The 24,002-nt window shown below is 37.5% G+C and overlaps 2 non-coding genes and 1 pseudogene across 2 annotated transcripts; 1 reads left to right on the top strand and 2 right to left on the bottom strand.

Moving 5' to 3' along the window:
* Positions 1–7,594: 7,594 nt before the first annotated feature.
* Positions 7,595–9,035, bottom strand: LOC144251783 (zinc finger protein 385B pseudogene; annotated as a pseudogene).
* Positions 9,036–12,847: 3,812 nt separating this feature from the next.
* Positions 12,848–12,954, top strand: LOC144251784 (U6 spliceosomal RNA). The gene has a single exon (XR_013342748.1). It is a non-coding gene; the product is annotated as a U6 spliceosomal RNA (small nuclear RNA).
* Positions 12,955–19,419: 6,465 nt separating this feature from the next.
* LOC144251786 (U6atac minor spliceosomal RNA) lies at positions 19,420–19,544 on the bottom strand. Its single transcript, XR_013342750.1, has one exon. It is a non-coding gene; the product is annotated as a U6atac minor spliceosomal RNA (small nuclear RNA).
* Between the last annotated feature and the right edge of the window lie 4,458 nt (positions 19,545–24,002).

Genomic DNA, 24,002 nt, shown 5'->3' with positions numbered 1-24,002 from the left:
AGAATCTTAAATCTTTGTTGGTGTTAATAACATGAGAAGAAATTTTAAAATGATCCATATTTCATCAAAATTCATTTAACTATTTTATTTCCTATTGTTTTACTAGGAATATTTCTAATGGTGAAGAAGAAAAAGGAAGTGAAATGTTTGAATTTAATGATGATCTGATGCAAAAAAAAATGTTGTTTTTTTTTTTTTTAAATTTCCAATTTCACTAATAAGGGAGACAAAGATCACAGAATACTGCAAACCCTCTTCCCCTTTAATACTTAGGTTCAGAAAATATGACAGTTTTTAAGTTTCTCTATGGGAACTTAATTTTAGCACGAATCAAGACACTGTAAAAATGTATTGTTCTTAATATGATGAGCATGAATGAGAAACCTACCTTAAGTTTAAAGTGTTCATGTGTGTGTCTGTGTCAAAAAGTAAAGATTGACAACACAGGAAAATCAAAAAGTTTAAACCTGAGGGAGAGGGTGAACAGGACAGGATGGATTAGAAATTCCCAAACTCCTACTTATAGTATTGAGTTCTTGTTTGTTTTTGACCAAATTAGCATGACTTATTTTACAATTCCTAAATCAGAAATTAAAATATAAGCAGCTATATAAAAAATCATATCCTGCAAATGCACACATTAATGTTAAGCCCTGCCTTTAACTCTTTCTTGAAGCCTGAAATCCACAAGCTCATTTACACAATGCATTACTAATAAAGGTAAAAATGTATAAGCATTCAAACTTGTTGGGTACTATATAGACATGATCAGACTCATTCTAAGAAAACTTACAAATTTCAAATAGACTATATTAGAGCACCATAACAGTAGAAATGAAAGTCACCAAAGAATATAAACATACAACTGTAGAAATACAGACTTAGAAGAAATCATAGACACCATGGACAACTTTCACATTCATTCAACCTGTTCATCCATCATCTCCATGAGAGATCTTCCCTAATGATCCCATCTACAACAGCTGCCCCATCACACTTTATTCCTCTACCCTGACTTGTTTTTCCCCACAGCTGTTACCACTGTAAACCATTATTCTTACACAGCTGCACTTGCTGATTATTTGCCTTCAGACTAAAACATAAACTCCACAAGGGCAGAAGCTCTGTCATTTTTGTTAATCCCATAACCTAGACACACATGGTGGGTATTCAGTAAACATGTCATGAATATAAATGATGAAAGTGAAGCCCAGAGAGGTTAAAGGATTTCCTCAAGGTCACAGAGCTAGCAGCAAGCACAGTCCTTATTGATAACCCTGTCTACTATAATCTTGCCTTGTTGGTCTTTCCAGAACCACTTCTCCACAAAAGCAGTCTGTTTTAGCACATGATTCTACTTAACAGATTTTATCTTCTCTCTCTGCCAAAGAAAATACATGTTACAAAAAGAGGTGGGGGGGGTAAACTGGATAGCATTTTAACTTCAAGTACTTTACAAACAAAAACTGTACTCAAATTTCCTAAGCATATAGGATTAGCCCCTTAAACAGGCACAACCAATAACAGTTCTTTAAGTTCCTTCTGAAATTAAGTGTGTGCTTTATAACTTTTAAGAACCAGCACTGAAAACCAGCTTACCAACTCAGAATGGCCTGTAAAGTATCAACTCACTTTCATTCTTCTCAGAGCCCACGATAGCTCACCTCTGGATATATTTTATCTGGCAGATTATGTAAGGCAAGTAATTAATACTGAAGCCTCTTTAGCTCCTTTAAAAATACATGCCAATCTCACAAAACATGGAACATAAAATTAACTCTTGGCAAGTTTTAGATTCTGAGAACTGGAACCATCTGCAAACCAAGACTGGACCACAATTACCTAGGTCCTTCATTCAAAATCCATGAAACTAAACGAAACACAGGAGCGGTGAAAAGAGAAGAAAAAGCCAGAAAAAAAGACATTCACATACAAAAAAAGGGAGTTGATATTTCTAACACTATTGCCCAACATCAGTCTCTCACTGAAAGCCAAGGCCCCAGGGACACAACTTGGGCTGTCTTCTTGGATCACTTTCCTTGCAGAAAGAGAAATCAACTATCAATACCTTTGGCAGATAACGTGTCCAGACCTAGGATGGGACACGGTAGGACAGCATGTTTTGCTCAGTGTCTCTCAAAACTACTGTCAGCCCAATTAGTAAAGTAAAAGGGACGCCCTAAGATGTAGCATGGCAGGAGAGTGGAAATGAGACTGGGAGTTAAGAGTGGGAAGCAGCAGAGGAAAAGGCGCGGGGAGGGTCAACAACGCATCCAGAGCTGGAGTGAGAACCCGGGTGGAAGAAGTGGGGTTAGCGAAAGGCAAAGGTGAAGGGAAGAAGGGGATGAGGTTCTGGGTGGGATGGGCGCGAGCCAAGGGGGAAGGGACGCGAGAGGACTGTGGGAGGGACTCGTCGCCGGCTGCAGCAGCCTCCGCCAGAGGCCGGAACCCCTTAGCACCGCCGGCGCCCGCCTGGGTGGTTGTTACTGAAGAAGACGCAAGGACCTGCCTTGCTTGGCCATGGCGGCCGCAGAAACCCAGGGAGCTGCCCAGGCGCCCAGCAGCTGAGGCAACGGAGGCAGCCAGCAGCACCTCCCACTCCCTCCGCAGCTCCCGACCCACACCCCAGTCAGCAGGGAGCAGTCGCTTGGGCGCAGGGCCAGCCTAGCCCGTGACTGGCCGAAAGTGGGTCAACTGCGGCTGCGCCGCAGCCCAGCGCCTGCTGGGAAATGTAGTCGCGGGGCGGGGCGCGGGAGGCCTGCAGGCTGCGCCTGGGCTGGGCGTGGCCGCGGTCCTGCTCCGCCCCATCTCCACCGAGGGGCCTTGGAAGCGCCCGGAGCGGGTTTCTTCTAGGTCTGGGCTAGGCGGCGCTGTGCCCGGCGCCCGCGGATGTCCATCTAGGGCCCTTGGAAGCGCCCAGCGCGGATTTCCTTCACCTATGGGCTAGGCGGAGCTGTGCCCCGCGCCCGCCCGGGGGCAGAAGCTGCGGAAGTTCATGGTCGGCGCTCCCAGTTGTACGCACACTCACACAGGGAAGTATCACGCTAACATATCAGCCCGAGTTGTACATCGTTTAGAGCTTCCTGATCATTTTGTTTTTAAAAATAAAAAAGCTCAAAGCAAGCTGTACTGTCCACCTGCAGGACGTTGGTCCTCCCACCGGCCGCACTCCGTCCTCTCCTCCAAGACCTTCTACTCGCCCACTCAGGGTCGCCGTGGCGCTTGCCTTTTTACCCGAGGGGCTCAAACCTGTTGCCTGATGAGTTTTCATTTACAGGAAACTCTGATCATCTCTTCCCTGAGACAACACAGCGGCTTCCTGGGGCTTGTTCCCATTTCTAGTTTGTTGAGGTCTCCAGAAAAACTCTTTCATCTGAAGTACATTTCCCTTTGTAGTAATCCTGCAGTGAATCCTGTAAATGTTTCAGATATCAAGTAACAGATGCTATGTTTTTTCGGTCTCATTTTTCCTATCATCCCCCACTCCCCGAGATTTTTGCTCAATTCATTAGAGCAGATATTTTGATTTGTCAGTTATATCCCGCGCCCTGGAGCTGTAAGATAGATGACACAGTTCAGAGTTCCTATCATCAGAGATTGAGATTTTATACACACACACACACACACACACAATGCCTTGAAACTACACTGACATTATTATTACCCTATATAAACGTATGATTACACTACTGGTGTGACTCAGCACCATATACAGCCAAAGGAATGAGAAGTTATCCTCCATATGTGTTCAATATGTCAAAATGCACCCTACTGTCATACATAGCTAATTAAAACAATTAATAAAAAAAAAACTACACTATGTGAAAGAACAAAGTCCCTTTCTGCTGCAGACCAGATCTCCCTTGGGTATCTAGGGACCTCTCCTTTCTCACTTGTCAGGTTCCCAGTTTCTTCCACATTTTACTTGCATACTAGCAACACTATCAATCTACTAAAGGCACACCCAAGTCCATTCCTTTTAAATGAACGTTTTGTAAATGTTTTTCTTTTCTGAATACCTTGATATTATTATATTACTAAAAAAAACTCACTACAACGAAGGGACAAAGGAAGGAAAAACACTTAGAATTGAAAATGAAATTATTGGGCACTGATTTCTTCAACCTAAAAAGTTACTTGTAATCCTCTGTTACATAGGATGATCTTTTGGGATATCAGAACTAATGTCCACGGCGGGGGGGGGGGACGTAAAAATATAGGGTGATGAGTGATATGTAAGGGAAGGACATCCTCTCCTTCTCCTCTCTGGCCTCCCCCTCTTCCCATGGATACTTGTGCAAAGAACAGGAAACACATTGTATCTGGTCTAGTTGCAAATAAAGATGGCAAGCTCTAGCTTCTCTGTTATTGAATGTTTCTGTTTTGTGAATTCATCCTTTAGTACAATAAGAAGTTGATCAAGGCCTGGTGTATTCCCTGTGTCATAAATTATGTTGGATGCTAAGTGTCCTTTGAGATACAACCCAGTTTTTTCATTTACAACTCAAATAACAAAAGTCCAAAGAAATTGATTCTTGTCCACAATGAGATTCTGAGTGCCGAAGCCAAAAGTAGCACATAGATTTCCTGCCTGCTAATTCAGGGATTTTTTGTTAATTAACAGGTTGACTCTTCTCCTTTGATCTACCAGAGTACCAAGGAGACAATTATTCAATAACCACTTTTTTTTTTTATCTGAGAGGTTTAAGTAATCTTACAGGTTTGAATATTAGCTGTTTTTCTCTAATGTAGACGTGTGCTGATTCATCTTTCAACTCAATTCATAACAGACTATGAAACGTAATTAAATTGAGATAACCTGGACTACCATATATATACAAAAAGCACTGTTTTGATTCGTGGTTTAACTTTATTACCTTTTTTTTCCTTTTCAAGAATTTATTTATACTCAAGATAATGTTGATGATTTATGTCATGAGAATATCATTCAATTTACCAAAATATTAAAAGTGGTTATAGTAGAAATGGGATTATGGAGCAATTTTCACTTGGTCAAAAATTTTTCATATATGGTTATATTTCTTTTTAGTAACAAAAAATATTTGTAAATAGGAGAACTTCCCTTGTAGTTCTTTTGCCTCAAATTGCTTTAAGATAATAAGATACATGCATTCCCAAATTTCCTCCTAAATGAATCAACTTCTAAAATTATTCATTTTTAGTAGTGAACTTACTGGTGTTTCCCCTGCCCCACTTTGTGCTTTTCTGTTTTTCACATTTTCTATATTAATTATGAATTACTAAAAGTATTTTATTGAATATAACATATATATAGAAAAAGCCAATGAACTTTGACAAATTCAACATATCCATATAACCACTATTCAAATCATGACATACAACATTATAGGCATCCCAGAAGCTTCCTCTCAATGTACATTCTCAGTTATAACAGCAAAAATGTCTCTTGAATTCCAGGGAAATATCCTTTAAAAGTTAATGCCAAAAATGACATAGCATTTGTAATTAGTCAAAGTTAAACTTTATTTTACTCTCTACTTAATTTTCCAGATTTGGAAACCTTGAGCAAATGAGATTTTTTTCATACTTGATTATTTTGTTTTTAATATGGTAATATCAGTTACACTACAAAGTAACAGTGAGATTATATGAGAGGTGAAATGTAAATCCCTTTGCATAGTGCCTAGCATATGGTAAATACTAATAATGGCTATATTTTAATACAATTCAGAATATTGACTAAAATGATACATATAAAAAGCAGGCTTTGAGCTGGGCAAGGTGGCACATTCCTGTAATCCCAGCTACTTCTGAGGCTGAGGCAGGAGGATTACAAAGTTTGAGGTCAGCCTGGAGAGTTTAACAAATTTGTCTCAAAATTGCCTAAGCAATTTGTCTAAAAATTAAAAACAAAAAACAGGCCCTGATAAATATGAGGGGTTCGGTTATTGTTCTTTTTACTTTCTCATCCCTCTTCCCCTATTCAGAATTTTAATTTAGTAGAGTTAAAATAATCTTATAAACAAAACAAAATTAATGCCTAAGACTAACATTTAAGACCTCATAGTGTGGTAGATTTCCTAGTCTTTTCCTTTATAATGAAGTCTAAATAATATAAAAATAGTGTTCCCTAAGAACACAGAGTTAAAACCAGATTAAAGTGAAAAATGTAAAATACTAAAAGTTTATTTTGATAATAGGAATATTTTCTACTTTTTTATATATGTGTATGTGTTGTGGGATGAGCATTATAGTTCTATAAAATGACAATACGTCTGCTTTTATGTGTGTGTGTGTGTATGTGTGTGTTTCATTAAAATGAGTGGTTATCTTTTTTTCAAGTGATTTTATTTTATTCATTTTTTTAATTTTTGATGCTTTTATTGAAAAGGTACATTTAAAAAATACACAGACATTTTACCATTTACAGATTGCAGATATAGATACTCTAAAAGAGTTCACTATTTTATTGTTTTATGATACTTCTTGCCCCTGATATCACAAATATTCTAGTCTTGTTGATACCAACTTTGAAAGGGGGGCATGGGAGCATGACCTGCAACATATTCAGTGAACAGAAAGACAAATTGTTCAATTATAAATTTTATATCTTCTGTACATTATTGCATTAGGGAGCCACAAAATTATGTAGCATCATTACAAATGAAAACAAGTTAAAAATGAAGATAATTATGTAGAAATACATGGATTCATTGTCTTCTTGCAGAATGCACAGGAGGTGCCAAAATGTGCAATTTAGGAAGCTCTTTTTGTGTTTGTGTATATTTGCTTAGCAACTCAAACCAGTGAGGAAGCTACAAAATAAGTTAGACAAAAATAGCAAACAGGTAGTAATTATAGCTATGTTATATGGCTTTCTATTTTGTTTAAATATCTCCAAATAAAATATGAAATAAAGAAAATACATTATCTTTTGTTCTCTTAACAAGAAATTCAAAGCTATTTTGCTTCCTAACATTTACACAGCAACTAAAGATGTTGAATTCAGACAAGAGATACAATCTAGTACTACACAGGATACAACAGTACTTGGGTCTAAAACAGTACACAATCCCTGTCGATGAGAGTACACCAAAAAGAAAATGTGATCCTTTGGTAAGATGGTATTCACAAGTAAGCACTTGTGTTCTATTTTTCTTCCACACTAGAATATGCCCGGTTGGATTCCAGAGCTATTTACAGACATCTGAGGAAGATCCTAGTTTTCAAGTCTGTCAGGAAAATATTCCATATTGTTCTAAGCCAGATTATACCCATGGGAAAACAGAGACTGGTTTTCTTTTTCTTTACTTTCTGACTGTACATTTTCAAGCACCCAGATTTCTCAGATACACCAATTAAATGGCGTCGAGTTGGGGAGGGAAGAGGGAACCTGTGCTGCTCACATTCCAAAATGATTTGATCGGTCCATAAAAGCACTCTTGAATCTAGTGATTTGTTTTTCACTGAAGCTGGGGTTTCAGGTGGTAGGCTGCATTTTGTGGGTAGGTGGGATACTTACTGTAACACAAAATGCTCAAGTTACTGAAATCCTTTTGGCTTGGCTTCTCGACTTTCCTACTGGCCTGGTTGGTCTTGGGACTTGCATATGTCAGTATGGGGCAAACAGGATGGAGGCTGGAGTGGCACAGATGGGCCCATGCCCTGGCCTCAGGAGAGCTGGAGGGATGGCTGGAGCCTGGAAGAGCGAGGCAGATCGCTGGGGTGGCAGTGACAGTGCAGAGGACACAGCCGCTGCTGCTGCCAGGGATGAGGACAGGAAGGCTGGGGCCAAAGGTTTCATCATATCTTTCTGGAATGCAAGTTTTGCTGTTAAAATGCTTGGGCTCCACTGGAGTTTGTTGTAAGGGCTGTATTTCAGCTTCAGTGGCTTCCCTGCAACTAGGTCTTTATGCCTCCGGCTAGAAATGTGCTGTTTGAGTTGAATTTCTGAGTTAACATGAACATCACAGATTTCACAATGAAATGTCTTGTTCTGTAGTCCTGACCCCTTATTGCCATTCTGCATCTTTAATCTTGATCTAGGTCTAGGATAGGACTTAATTGGACCAGCTCCATTACGAGCCTCAACCATGGTCTTGTGTTTAGATCCTGTGTTGTGTGCCTCTAGCTGTGACAGGGAGTTCACAGCCACTTTGCATAGTGAACAATAAAGCAATTTTTTGGCTTTCTCTTCTTCGGATTCAGCAACAGACCCTGGTGCTCCATTTGTGCTTTTGGAGGGCGAAGTGGCTGTCCCAGGTGGCAGGGCAGTTGTGCCAGATTTGAGGAGAAATGAGCCACTTTCAGAGCATGATGGCTGACTGGAACTATTGGCTTTCAGCTTTCCTTTATCTTCTGATTTGTCAGAGCTGTTGCCTGTGATTGGAGTGATGGAGCAGCTGGGATTAGCCTTTGTGCTGTCCTTGGAAGAAACCATTTTGGGTTTATTTTTCGTTGCCTCTAGTGCTTTGACCTTCTTGGCATGTTTACTTCCTTTGTAGTGGGCCTCGGCCTGGCTATCTGAGTTAAAGCTGACAGACATTACAAGAAATAACTTGTTTCTTCTTTGGGGGAATGGATACTCCAAATGTGTGGTTAATGACTGCCTTTTGCACAGGATCCATTGTGTTAAAATTTGGAAAGAGCCCAACAGCCGAACTACCTTCCACTGGAAAAGACATAAATGGTTTGATATCCAGTGAAGGCTGCATCATCAGAGTAGTAGTGCGCATAAGAGCAGGAAGGGTAGTAGTATGGCATGTACTGCCTGTGCTGGTGTTGGGGCTGGGGCTGGCCAGCAGTGTCCCGGAGCTCTGGGCTGGAAGCGGGGGCTGCCCATCGCTCAGCTGCTTCACTCGCTTGCGATGGGATTTGCCGTTGTAATGGACCTGGGCCTGGGCTGCAGAGTACAGCTGGATGTTGCACACCTCACAGAAGGAGAACAGAATTTTCTTTTTCTCTTTACTTAACTGGTCCTCAGGCCTGTCGGTCTTAATCCCCCTTTCTTCAAAGCCCCGTAGAAAAGCTGCCATATTCATAATTCCATCTTCAAGATGGTACTTCATACATTGGGTTGTGTTCTAAAACCCCTTTTTTAAGTCGGTTGATGGGAAATTGTGCATATTTTCTTATAGATTTAGAAAAACAAATTGCTTTTAGGTTTCCAGATCAGCCCATAAACATCAATTTAATCTTCGATGAACTTGAAACGTAGACCATCTCGGCGCGCCGGCCGCAGGCGCCTAGGGCAGTGGCTCCTCCAGCCTGGAAGCTGTTGCTCGCGCTCCTGCGGTTGCAGCGGTCTCGCCAGGGCTGCACTGAAGCTCCGAGCAGACGCTCTCCTGCGATCTGCTGCAGCCCTGGACGGTGGCTACCGCGACAGCGGCGGCGGTGGCGACGGCGACAGCTGGGTGCAGCGCGGCCCCGGAACTGTCCAACTCTTTCGGGCGTGGGGCTCAGACGCCCGGCCGCGGCCCCGGCGCTGAGCGCCTGCGCGCCCGGCCTCGCCCAGGTGAGCCGCGTGTGCCCCGAGCCCACAGGGCGCGCCCTGCCCGCACCAGCCGCCCGCCGGGCTCCCTCGTCTGGCCGAGGATCCCAGGGTTTAGACGCTCCAACGCCACTCCCGCGCGCCAATGGTGGTGACGGTTGACCAAGGAGAAACTTGCAAGGCACACACACTAAAGCGATGAGGCGGGACTGTTCGGGGATGGTTGACACTGCAGAGCCTCCCGCAGCAGCGCTGCCTTAAATCCGACCTTGCCAGGCGCACGCGCACAGCTAGGGACAGCAGGCGCCGGCGGACCAGGGGTCCCACCCGGGGCGCAGCTTCGGGGCTCAGGTCCTTGAAGAAATGCTTGGCGATGACAGAGGTCCCCAAACCCGGATGCCAAGCCGCGCAGAGGGCGGATGTTTCATGTATTAGGTAAACCAGAGTGAAACTCTCTTCTTGGAGATGAGCAGACCAACTATTTGTTTTTTCTCTTTGACCAGCTCTCTGCTCGCTGACCACCCGGAGCAGCCTGGGCGTTTTTGGCTGAGCCGGGAAGGCCCGGAGAGCCGAGGCATCGTAGCCTTGCTTGGACCTGAAACCCTCGTGGGCGGGGAGAGGGCTCATTTCCTCAAGTGATTTTAAATGACCAGTTATTTGAGTATTTGAGAATTTACCCAAAGAAAAACTTCAAATTGAACTTGACAGTTCTTTCAAATTTCTGAGCAAGAAAAAAAGGGGAACAGCTGGAGCTAAGAGAGAGGTCGCCCCAAGGGTGAAGAGAATTTTGGGGAAGAACAAGTGATAACCCATTGCTTAGGCTCCTCTGCTACCATCTGGCTTCTTGGCAATCTCTCTCCCTTCTCCTGACTGCTTACCTGCATCTGCGTCTGACTTCCCTTAGACTCCAGCCAAACCTACTGCCTAGATCTGAAGTCTGCTAATGGCTTGGTTGGGAAAACAGCCAATAATAAGTTAGAAATGAAGGAAATTTATCATTTGAAACTCTCTTTGAGTCCAAGAACTAAATCTACATCATAGGCTTGTGATATGATGGGAAAATAGCCTCTGTTAGTTGTTGTTATTATTACTATTATTATTTTCTCTTGGATGAGTATGGTTGAGGTTAAGGAGCTGCCTAATTTTAAAATTATTTTATTAATTATGTTTAATAAGTTTATGAAAATTAAATTTAATTTTAAATTAAAACTAATTTTATCATAATTGATAATCTGACAAATAAATACTTCAAATCCCAAATCAGGATTACTTTAATAAATTTAAATAACACAGGAGAGACCAAATTGATTACACAGTTCTGAAACTGTAGCAAGACTTCTCTTGGAATATTAATGGTGATCAAATTCTATTTTTCTAAGCAAAGACTGGGTTTTGACATATTCAAAACCACATACAAAACCACATTCTGGTTTTCTCCCCTTCAACTCCATCTCTTGTTTCTCTACCCCTTTTCCCTTTTAAAATTTCCAGTGAATGAAAATTCTACTCAACAAATATTGTTTTTTTTTAATAACTAAAGTCTCCCCATTTCTAAGCTAAGAACTGAATTTCAAACAATTATATAACCTTCATTCTCTAAAAATAACTCTGTGTGTGTGTGTGTGTGTGTGTGTGTGTGCGTGTAAGAACATTTTTGAACACTGGCTATTCCTGCCAAGAATGCAACTGAAATACACTGGCTTCTAGGTATAGCCACTTTCTCAGCAGAAGACACTCAATCTTCGTTTAGGTGTAAATTATTCAGAACAGCACCACCTCCCCAAACTCCTGTTAGACTGCTTCTCAAAAGAATTAAAAGGTGATATACTTTTGCACATTATTTTTTTTACAAACCTGACAGGGGAAAAATATCTGGACTTTGTGCCAGAAAACAAAGAAAAATGAAGTTAATGTCTGTTTAAGTTTTTGAAGACACATGCTTTTCTTAGATTTTTTTAAAACAGCATTTAATATATTTTGAATGTACTACAACTCTATTCTGCAGGCTCTCCATAGGGTACTATTATTGTTCAATATCTGTTAATTATAGTACTTGTTCTTGTTCTCTAAAATGGAAAATTCTACCATTATCTATGTTATCTCCTTTTCCAGATTTCCCCTCAGCAGCAGGAAATAAAATAACAAGAGTAGGAGAGTAGGACTGGTTTGAACCAGCTAATCCAGACTTTCCCATGAACTCATAATGTTTAATATGACCAATAAGCTGACTGCATTCAAATTTAGCCAATACATATAAATTTACTAGGGAAAAGAAGACAATTTAAATAAAATGGTTCTTAGTATTTGGCAATAACCAAATTAATGCTGCAATATTAATTAAAAATTAATTCTTCCTTATTTTTTTTTTAAAAAGGAAGAGGGCAGAATGGAGTTTTAAAGCAGAGTTCAAATACTCAGAGGAAGAAAAGTATGATGAAAGAAACCCAATATTGCTGACCCAAAAAGTAATAACAATTATTTTATAGTTAATATTTATTGAGCATGTACTAAGAAGAGCATTTCATGTGTTTTAATTCAAACTTTACAATGTCCCCATAAGGTAAATTCGATCTTTATTGGACATCTAAGGATACTACCACATGGCCATAGATACCAGAAGGCAGGGGCCAGGTTATGTAGGACCTTGAGAATTGTGTTGAGGAGTTGGTCTTTATCTAAGGTAACCAGCTGAAGGGTTTTTAGTAAGGTGTCAAATTTTAATATATGTCATTTGATTTTGTGTGTAGAAAACAGCAAATCCAGAGCTACTCTATGAGATAAACAGTATTATTGTTCTTATTTTGCAGAAACAGAAACTGAGGCAAAAAAAAAAAAAAAACAAGTGACTTACCAGTGTTATACAAGTTGTGACATAGCTGGATTCCTACCCAGGCTGAGCCTACCATCCACAGCTATATTTTTACTTCTTCACCTATGATGGGAGTTTTATCCTGATAAAATCATCTTAAATTGAAAACATCATAAGTCAGAAATATATGAATATACCTAACCCACGGAACATCCTAGCTTAGCAACAGGGTACACTGTAGAGACATGGTTGTGTTTCCTCTTAGTAGCACGAGGCTCAACTGAAGCTGACCAGGAGCAGCAGTTCACAGCCACTACCCAACATGGAGAGAGACTATCCTATGGCTATTCCTCACCTGGGAAAAGACTAAAATGCAAAATTTGAAGTATGGTGCTTACTGAATGTGTAGCACTCTTGCTTGTACCATCATAAAGTCAAAAAAGTTTAAGATGAAACATTGTTAAGTCAAGAATCATCTTTACTGCAAATGAGCATGGGGAACTGGAGTAGGGTAGTAACAGTAATAATAAAGACACATGGAAGGATTTGGTAAGATATTGAGACTTGTGCCCACTTCGGCGGCATATACACTAAAATTGGAGTCACACAGAGAAGATTAGCATAGCCCAAGTGCAAGAATGACATGTGAATTTGTGAAGCATTCCATGTTTTTAAAAAATTTATTGAGATCTGGTGATATATTAAGCACAGTGAGTGAGAAGGCCGGAATTGTAAGTGATGATATGCTTATGTCTTAAGCAAAATGAGAATTTAGCTGTTGAGTGGGAGATCATGGTCACAGAAGCAGGTTTTAGGTAAGGAGATGAAGAGTTCAATCTTAAATTAACCAAGTTTGAGGAGTTTCTGAGACAACTAACAGGTTATTTAAGATGTAAATGTGGCTGGGTATGGTGGCACATACATGTAATCCCAGCAGCTCAGGAGGCTGAGGCAGTAGGATCACGAGTTCAAAGTCAGCAATTTCAACTTAGCAAGGTACTAAATAACTGAGCAAGACCCTGTATCTAAATAAAATATAAAAAATGGCTGAGGATGTGGCTCAGTGGTAAAGCAACCCAGGTTTCAATGTCTGCTATAAAAAAAAAAAGATGACAACAAAAAAGTAAATCTTAAGGGCTCCTGATAACCTTTAAAAAGAACATTTTGTCCTCTTGCATGCCATATTTCATACCATTCCTTCCTTTTTACTACCATCTGTGATTGTTTTATTCCATCTCCTGCCAGAATGTAAGGCTATTATGATAGATTTTTTGTTTGACCACTATATTCCCAACATCTGTCATACATGATTTGTCCAATAAATGAATAAAAGACAGCCTTGGAGAATCATATCACAAAATTTTTTGATAAAGCGGAATACAAGTTCTCCTTATTCATGTGTCCAGTGTGAATAAAAGCACTGTCATAAGGCAATCCATTTGAGGAGCGGGTGGCTTACTAGGGATTGAACCTAGAGGCTCTTAACCACTAGGCCAGCACTTTTTATTTTGAGATAGTGTCTTACTGAGTTACTTAGAGTCTCACTAAGTTGCTGAGTTGACTTTGAACTCACAATCCTCCTGCCTCAGCTTCCAGATCCACTGGGATTACAGGTGTGAGCCACCACACCCAGCTCCATTTTTATTTTACAGTTTAGGAAACTTTTTTAATATTTATTTTTTAGTTATAGGTGGACACAATGTCTTCATTTTACTTTATGTGGTGCTGAGGATGGAACCCAGAGCCTCACATATGCCAGGCAAGCTCTCTACCTCTGAGCCACAACCCCAGCCCCAGGAAACTCATTTTTAAGTGTTTTCCAAATTACAGTGACATACTGACCTGTTTATGCAGGTGGGCTATCCTGGACCTCCTACCTAAAAATTAATGATCACATGGTTCTTTTAAAACCTGAGTTCCTCTAAATCACTTGGCTTAAATGAACATCAGTTTGTCATTGTCCTTGACATTCTCTACCCTTCTCCACCTCCTATGTATACACACTGGGGTTCACAGTATTTAAAACAGTACTATCAAAAATTTAGTATTCACTAAAAACAGGCCAAACTCATTAACTTTTCTACTTGCTGCTCAACTAAAATGCCATTAAAAAAATATAACACTGCGTTATATCAAAATATATGGCAATGTAAAAGGTCTCCTTTATATTATTTTCTTGGAGTTTGGAAAAGAGTGACCCAGTTTCATCATTTTCAAATCTGTTTATTCAAAAAAAATTACATTCTAAAGATTCAACAATCTATCAAAATTCAAGTCTGTTTTTTTTTTTTTTTTTTTTTTGTCCCTGGTAGGACTAGAAAACGGTCATATTTTTATAACCCTTTTAGGAAATCTATCCTAAAAAAATAATACACAAAGTTTGACTTTTTAAAAGTCAAATGCAACATTACTTATTGAAATGTAAAAACTGGAAACAAAGTGTACATGTACAGGATATTGATAATGGCACATCCAACATTAAGTAGCCAGCCATCAAAATGTCATTGCTAAATCCCTCTTATATTTTCAGAGTAGTAGTATGGGGGAAATGCTTATAAAATAAATAGAGGAAAGCAAGATACAACATCCACTACGTAGGATGATTGCAACTATGGAAATAAATAAAGTCAAATATTAACATTTGTTCTGGTTGGTGGGTTCTGGGAATTTTTCCAAAATTTTGCTGAATGTAAACTTAATGATTGAAATAAATTAATTCATAACAAGATATAAAATTGACTTTCCTTTTTCCTCTGAGTCTCTTTATATGCTCATTGGACAAGATTAAAGCCCTTGCTGGGCATAGTAGCACTATCCTGTAATCCCAGCAACTCCAGAGGCTGAAGCAAGTAGATCCCCAGTTCAAGGTTGCCTCAGCAACCTCAGCAAAAATACTCAGCAACTTAACAAGACCCTGACTCAAAATTAAAAATAAAAAGGGCTGACAATACAGCTCAGTGGTAAAAACCCCTGGATTCAATCCCCAGTACCAACCAACCAACCAACCAACCAACAAAAAGATTAAAGCCCTTTTTTTCACAAACAAAACAAAAGCCATTTTTCTCTCTAACTTGAAATAATTTGAAATGAAGAAAGAGGTAAAGAAAATAGTCAAAAACAAAGGAAAAAGAAAGGAAGAAAGTATCAATAATGGAAGTTAGAATACTCGAAGAAGTCCACTTAAATTTTATGGATTCTTTGACTAGAATTGACAGTAGTGGGGTAGGGAAAAAGACATTATAGGTATGAGAACATACTGAGGTAGAAAGCCATGAGTTCCAATGACAGAGACAGAGAATTGTGGATATCAGACAAAGGGTGTAAACAAATTCCTCTTTGGGAAAAGAATAGAGTAAATGGGAAAGAAAGAGTAGTTGTAACTTGTCACTGGTAGACATGATTATCACATGCTTGCTTAGGATAAATTTTATAAAAACCTGGGATAGTTATGATTGATATATAAAATTCTTACTTAAGTAAAATTCTGTGAGCTGTATAAGAAAGAACTAGAGATGAACTTATAATGACTAAATCAGGTTTTTAAAATAACCCATCTGATGGAAAGTATTAAGGAAAGAAATTTATTTATAGCTATACTTTAGTCATTTCTTACACAAACATAAAAATTCCAATTAAGAATGAAGAAAATGTGTAGCTGGTTATGGTGGCATAGTTTGGTAATCCCACTGACTCTGGAGGCTGAGGCAGGAGGACTGCAAGTTCAAGGTCAGCCTCAGAAATTTAGTGACACACTGTCTCAAAATAAAAAAAAAATTAAAATAATTATTTAAAGAGGTGGGGGTGCGGTTCAGTGGTTAAACATCCCTGACTTCAATCCCTGATACCCACCCCCCCCCAAATGTGAGGAATAGTAATGCATATAATTAAATAGTTATTTCATAAATTAAATGTTTTGGAAATTGGCTAATTATATCCATCATTCAGTATTGTTTGAACGGAAGACATAATGAATATAAAGTGTCTAACACAAGTCTGGCATTCAACAGAAATGGAAGCTTTTATCTTATTTATTTTTATGTAGTGCTTAGGATTGAACTCAGGGCCTCATGCTTGCTAGGCAAGTGCTCTACCACTGAGCAATAGCCCCAGCCAAGAAATGGCAGCTTTTATTGATAGTTAATGATCTGCAATATTTCTTTTGCAACTTCATTTATTTATTTATTTTATGTGGCTGAGGATCAAACCCAGTGCCTCACATGTGCTAGGAAAGCTCTCTACCACTAAGTCACATCCCAAGCCCCATGATCTGGAATACTTTATAATTTCTGTGCCTGCATGAAATATTTGATGTTTTATGCTGTCATACTGTAACAAAAATTTTACACACATGTAAAGACTATTTATCAAACTTAATATTATTATTATTTGCCAATATTAAAGGATTATTCAAAGATTCACTCTTGATAAAAATAAGCAGATAACTATGAAGACAGATGTACTTTTTAGATACATAAAAGATCAAAGAAAAAATACCTATGGGGCTGGGGATGTGGCTCAAGCGGTAGCGCGCTCGCCTGGCATACGTGCGGCCCGGGTTCGATCCTCAGCACCACATACCAACAAAGATGTTGTGTCCGCCGAGAACTAAAAAATAAATATTAAAAATTCTCTCTCTCTCTCTCTCTCTCTCTCTCTCTCTCTCTCTCTCTAAAAAAAAAAAAATACCTAGTAAATTTTCCACTCATTTTGTAGATGTGGTCCTGTATTTTATCCCTGTGACTAGTAGAATCTATTCAGAACAGGAACACCTGACTTCAGAGCTTATTTTTCTCTAGATAAATTGAGAAGCCAAACTTATAATATTGATTAATGAGAACTTGGAAAGCAAACAGAAGATACTTTATTGCTTATGCTATTTAAACTACTTAGATCATGCTTCAGAATTCACTGGCTATAATGCTGCTTCTTCTTTTAGCTATATGAGACTGGATGTTTATAATCTAAATAGATATGATTTTTGGGGTTGTAAAAATCTCATGGGCTGGGGAAATATTAATAAATACAAAGCATCAAAAAGAATTTCCTTTGATAGTTGATTGTAGATAATTAGAATTTAAGTTATCAATGGCTTAAAAATATTTAGAGAAAGAATAAAGATGTACTAACAGAGAGAGAGAGAAAGAAAAGGAGAGAGGCAGGGAGGAGGGGAAGAGAGACATTACTAAGATATGATGCAGTCTACCCTGAAAAGGGTAATGATGGAAAAAGTTTGAGAGATACCAAGAACATCAAAAAATAGCCAAGGCAGAAATAAATATATAAATAGATGACTGAAAAGGAGATATGTGTATACATGCATGTGTGCAAAAAAAATGAGACTAGAAGACAGTCTTGCAGTGCCTTAAAAAGTTAAATATAAAGTTACTATTTGAGTCAGCACTTCCACTCCTAGGGATATACTCAAAAGATTAAAACATGTATCCAGCTGGGCATGGTGGTGTGCACCTGTAATCCTAGTGACTTAGGAGGCTGAGGCAGGAGGATAGAAATTTCAAGACCAACCTCAGCAATTTAGTGAGGCCCTGAGGACTTAGTGAGATGCTGCTTCAAAATAAAACATATAAAAGGCTGGGGATATGGCTAAGTAGTTAAGCACCACTGGATTCAATCTCCAGTACCCAAAACAACAAAAAAAATATGTATATATAAGTATACAAATATATATACACACACATACACACACACACACACAATAACTGGTACATAATTATTCAGAACATCATATTCATAACAGGCAAAAAGTGAAAGTAACCAAATGTCCTTCAACTCATAAAATATATCAGTTGATGATAAAATGTGGCATATATACAATGGAATATTATTCAGCCATAAAAAGGAATGGATTACTGATTCACACTACAACATGGATGAGCCTTGAAATATTTTGCACAGATAAAAAAACAGTCACAAAAGACCACATATTATATGATTTCATTTATATGAAATACCACTGTAGAAAATTTATAGAGACAGAAAGTAGATTAGCAGTTGCCTAAGGCTGATGGGAAATGGAAAATTGTGAGATGACAGGTAAAAAATATGGAGTTTCTTTTGGGAGTAATTAAAATGTTCAAAATTGACTATAGTGAGAGTTGTACTATCCTGTGATTATAATAAAACAACTGAATTGTACACTTTAAATAGAGGAATTTTATAATATGTGAAGTCATTTTATAGCCTTGGACAGCTTTATTCAGATTACAAATGTTTTTTATTATACCAAGGCTTTTAAAAGGTAGAATAAGTAGCTGGCTTTTTAAAAAATTAGAATCTAAGGCTAAACACAGTGCAGGTGTAGCTCAGTGGTAGAATGCTTGTCTAGTGTGCTTAAGGCCCTGTTCAATGTCAGTACCACACAAATACATACACACACACACACACACACACACACACACACACACACAGGCAAATGAATCTTATTAATGAATAGAACATTCATTAGGAGGGTACCATCAAATAAATGAATAAATATATTAATTTGACAGCAACATTTTTAGACTTACCTTTATATTGAGTGATATGATTCCAAAAGGGTAAATTTTCTTTTTCCTTTCTTTTGGTACTACAGATTGAACCCAAGGGCACTTAACCACTGAGCATATCCCCAGCCCTTTTTATATTTTTTATTTTGAAGCATAGTCTCACTAAGTTGCTGAGGCTTCTTTGAATTTGCAATTCTCCTGTCTCAGCCTCCGGAGCCACTGCATGAATTTTCAATTCTTGAATTTGTTTTATCCTTGATTTTTTAAAGTTTGTTTTTCAGTGCATTATAGTTATACATAAAAGGAGAGTTCATTCTGACATATTCATAAAAGAAGTAACATAGTTTTCTCCATTTCAATCCTAATACTCCTTACCTCTTCCCTTTCGTTTGCTTTCTCTCTGGTTCCCTTCCTCTTTTCTATTGGTCTTCCTTCTATGGTCTTATTTTTCACTTGATGCATTATAGTTACATATAAATTGGAACGCACTGTGATATATTCATAAATGTCCCTAGAATAATTTGGTTAACTACATTCCCCAGTTCTTCCCCTTCCCCTTGCCTCCTTCCTCCCCAATGTGTCCCCCTACCTGCAAAGCACACTTCTACTCTTCCAAAGTCCCTTCTATTTTTCTGAAAAAATAATGGTTAGATGTCATAGAAGAAAGTGGCAATGTCTTAATCTAATGCCTACTGTCTGGCCCAATGTCTCTTCCATCCTTGTCAAGGGAGTTATAACCTTTTATCCTGTCATTCAACACTATCACTCAATTGCTTTTTAAAAAATTTTTGGTTGTAGATGGACACAATATCTTTATTTATGTATTTATTTATTTTTATGTGGTGCTGAGAATTGAAGCCTCACATGCACTAGGCAAGTGCTCTATCACTGAGCCGCAACCCCAGCCCTCAACTTTTTCTTAATTATCTCATTTGCAAATACTCTTTCTCTTAAAATTTTTTCACAGGAAACTGGAAAGGTAGTAGAGGTTTTTGAAAATCTATTGCAGGACTGGAGTTGATACTCAGTGAAAAAGCATAAGCTTTAGCATGTACAAGGTCCACAAAGCCCTGAACAGAGGAAAAGAGGGAAAGAAAAGGAGAAGAAAGAAAAAATGAAAAGAAAGGAAGTCCATTGCAATAACTCCCTTCTAAAAATCTATAGTCTAGAACTATGATAGCAGAAGAGAAAAATGAACAGATGAATGTAAAAGACAAATTCATTTGATCTGATGATTAATGATTCACAGATTATGGGGAGAAAGAAAAAGAGGCAATTACTAATATATGCATGGAAGGAGTGTCAAAATTGAGAAAGTTAGAGACAACTGTTTTAGAGAAATTGATAAATTTAGTTGAAATTAGTAATAAATTAATATATAGGTTATTTTGGTAGAAAATTTATCACTGACAGTATGGCATGTTAGAAAAATCAATATAATTTTATGTGTATTTTTATTTTACTACTGTGAACTTCATAAAGATGAGTTCTAAATCTAATTCATTGTGTAATCCCAGCACTGATCTTACTGCCTTTAATAGTTAAAATAATTTTCAGTTGAGTCAACTCAACTGAAACTGGTAGAGCGCTTGCCTAGCAAGTACAAAGCACTAGGTTCGATCCTCAGCACCACATAAAAATAAACAAATAAAATAAAGATATTGTGTCCAACTACATCTAAAAAAATTTTTTAAAAATCTAATGGACATATGTATTTTTCCTCAGTCTTAAAGGATATATTCCCAGAAAATTTAAAACTCAGTATGTTGAAATGTCATCAGTAATTCATTTAGAATTTCTGCTCATAAAAATAATCAATTCAGAGGGGGGATAGTAGAGAATAGGACAGACAGCAGAATACATCAGACACTAGAAAGGCAATATGTCAATCAATGGAAGGGAAACTGATGTGATACAGCAATTTGTATACGGGGTAAAAGCGGGAGTTCATAATCCACGTGAATCAACCGTGTTATATGATGTATTAAGAACTATGTAATGTTATGAATGACCAATAAAAAAAAATAATAATAATCAATTCAATGCATTATGTTACTAACATAAGCAAATATATTATGCTTTCAGACAGTAATTGCTCCTTAGTAAACTTACTGTTGAAAATGCCTATGTCCAATATCAAATAAGATTTATGTCTAATACAGATCTTCATTTTGGAGTAATGGCTTTTTATTAAAAATACTTACTGTTCTGTTTTTCACCAAGAGCAACCAATGTTTCAAGAACTTTAATTCCCTCTTGAACATCCAAAAGTTCATTGTTACTGGCTGGTCTGTTTCTTTCAACAGCTTTTAGCTTTTCAACCACTATGGGGGCTAATGAATGGATGTAGGGAGTTGAAAGGGCATGGTTGGAATGCTGGAAGACCGAGAGGAGAAGCTGGTAACATTTGGCTTGAACCTATGTAAGGAGATCATTCAATCAATTAACACATGATAGTTCTTATCTGCTCTACAATCACATTACATCTTAATATGTATGTAATACAGCACAATGAAAATATAAATGTTATTTTCCATATAAGAGAAATGAAAGAGAGTAATGGAACTTTCTTTCAATAAGCTAACTGAATAAACCTCTCAAAAAAATCGGAATCTCTCAAAATAATTCTTTATACCAATTTAAGTTTTGTAGCCATAGAAAATAAAGTCTCACTGGCTTTTAGATTAGAAAAAACTTCATATGAATAATTATTTTTTAAAAAAGGAAGAAGGAAAGGAAGAAAAGTTGTAAGTATTGGGGAAAATAGTGGAATAAAATTGTTTCAGCAATTTGTAGAATACAAATTGCCAAACTTCACTGACATCAGAAATACCTGGGGAGCATTTTAAAAATACAGATTCCTGAGTCACAACTCTGAAGACCCTGATTCAGGGAGCTAGGGAGCCAGGAATGTTCCTAAGTTGTTTTATTTTTCCTGATACACAGAAGATTTGATAATCATAACTTAAGACTTCACCACTGTAAAATAATAAAACATGTTTTCTAAAAAAACAAGTTTTGAATAGGCTTATTAAAACATGTAATAATAAATTTATCCATTAATGTAGTGAGTATCATTTAAATAAATATTGGAAACCCTGAAAATCTCTCCTAATATGGCCGAGAACTAATCAAAGATATTAGAGAATTTCTGCATATTTAAGTAAACATACAAATGTGTTTCTTTTATAGTTAAACCCAGTGATATTTTCTAGTTTTTCCATTTAAAACTCTTACTGTAAATATTTAGGTTTTCCTTATATATAACACATTTTAGTGAATCAACCAGATATTCTCCTGATAAAGTGGAATGTTTGCTTAGGTGTAACTTACCCATGGGTCACATGAATTTAATGCATTTTTAAATGTGTTCATGCAGCCATTCTGTAATGACTGAACTCCTATTATTTCACTACAGCAGACCACAGGAAGAGTGCAATTGCTGTCAGCATGCTAACTTCATCAGGTGTGGACACAGAATCTTCTGAAAATGAAAAATGGAAAAAAAGTGCCATTTCCAAAACTTTTGGAAATTTAATCTTCAACAACTCTCTCCTGCTCCTAACATTAATCAAAGTTTATCAAGAAAATAAATTAAAATGTTACCATTTTGAAACATGTAATTATAAATAATTCAGGCAAAATGGATACTAAAACCACTGTGTGCAAGTTATATAGACAGCAAACAATTAAGGTAGTTTCAAAATATCTCCCCATTGATTCCTTGTTAGTTGTAAAAGGGAGAAATGACAACTGTATAGTGGAGAAACAAGGCAGATACACGATCTTAACGAAGTCATTAAAGTTAAGATTCCCAATAATGAGACAAAGCAACATTATATGCTTTCTTATATAATGCTCTGAGAAGACATAACAATATTTATATAGTATTTTTCCAAAAATGCATAAAAGTAAAGAAAAAAATAGATAACTCAAAATTCTGAAACATTCTACAAAAGTAGATGGCCTGCACTCTTCAAAAATATTAATGTCATGGGGCTGGGATTGTGGCTCAGCAGTAGAGTGCTCGCCTACCACATGGATCCTCAGCACTACATAAAAAACAAGTGGATAAATAAATAAAAAACGAAGGTATTGTGTCCAACTACAACTTAAAAACAAACAAACAAAAAAACATTAATGTCACAAAAGATTAAGCCTGAGGAACTATCCCAGATTAAAGAAAACTAAAGAAATATGACAACTAAGGAAAAGAAAAAGTTTTATAAAAGTCATGATTAGGACATTTAAAATATGCATATGAATAATAACAGCATTTTATCAATGTTAAATTGCCTAAATTTTATAATTCTTCTATTATCATGTAAGGAATGTTCTTGTTCTTAGGAAATCTGTGAAGTATTTAAAGAGTCATGATGACTTCAACATATTTTCAAATGGTTCAGCAAAATTAATAATAAAGGTACAGAAGCTGAGGTTGTTGCTTAGTGGCAGAATACTGGCCTCCCACATGTAAGTCACTGAGTTTTATCCTTAGCACTGCATAAAAATAAATAAACAAAATAAAGATATTGTATCAGTGTATAACTAAATTTTTTTTAAAAAAATAAAGGTATAAGGGTTATGTGGATAATAATAAATCCTTGAGGCAAAATGTTAACTGGTGAATCTAGGAGGAGGGTATATTGGTGTTTTCTACACTTGAAATTAAGTTTGACTGGCTGGGGATGTGGCCCAAGCAGTAGCACACTCGCCTGGCATGTGTGCAGCCCGGGTTCGATCCTCAGCACCACATACAAACAAAGATGTTGGGTCCACCTAAAATTTAAAAAATATATATTAAAATTCTCTCTCTCTCTCTCTCTCTAAAAAAAATTCAGTTTGAAATTTATTTCAAAAATCAAAGGATTAAAAGTGAAAAAAAAGTTTTGCAGCATTCTTGATGGGATTTATGTACATGTGTATGTATGTCCACATAAATACGCATACACATATTTCAAAATAAAATATCTCAGCTCTTAGAGTAAAGAAGTAGCGTTTCCAAATGGAAATTCTTCATTATATATTTTTTTCTTAAGCAAGAAATAAGGGGGCTGGGGATATGGCTCAAACTGTAGCGCACTCGCCTGGCATGCTTACGGCCCGGGTTCCATCCTCAGCACCACATAAAACCAAGGTGCTGTGTCTGCCGAAAACAAAAAATAAATATTAAAAAATTCTCTCTCTCTCTCTCTCTCTCTCTCTCTCTCTCTCTCTG

This window comes from Urocitellus parryii, unplaced genomic scaffold (genome assembly GCF_045843805.1).
Source record: "Urocitellus parryii isolate mUroPar1 unplaced genomic scaffold, mUroPar1.hap1 Scaffold_211, whole genome shotgun sequence".
In the NCBI taxonomy this organism is placed as follows: Eukaryota; Metazoa; Chordata; class Mammalia; order Rodentia; family Sciuridae; genus Urocitellus; species Urocitellus parryii.
The sequence above is the reverse complement of the archived record's forward strand: the minus strand, read 5'-3'. Positions and strand labels throughout refer to the sequence as shown.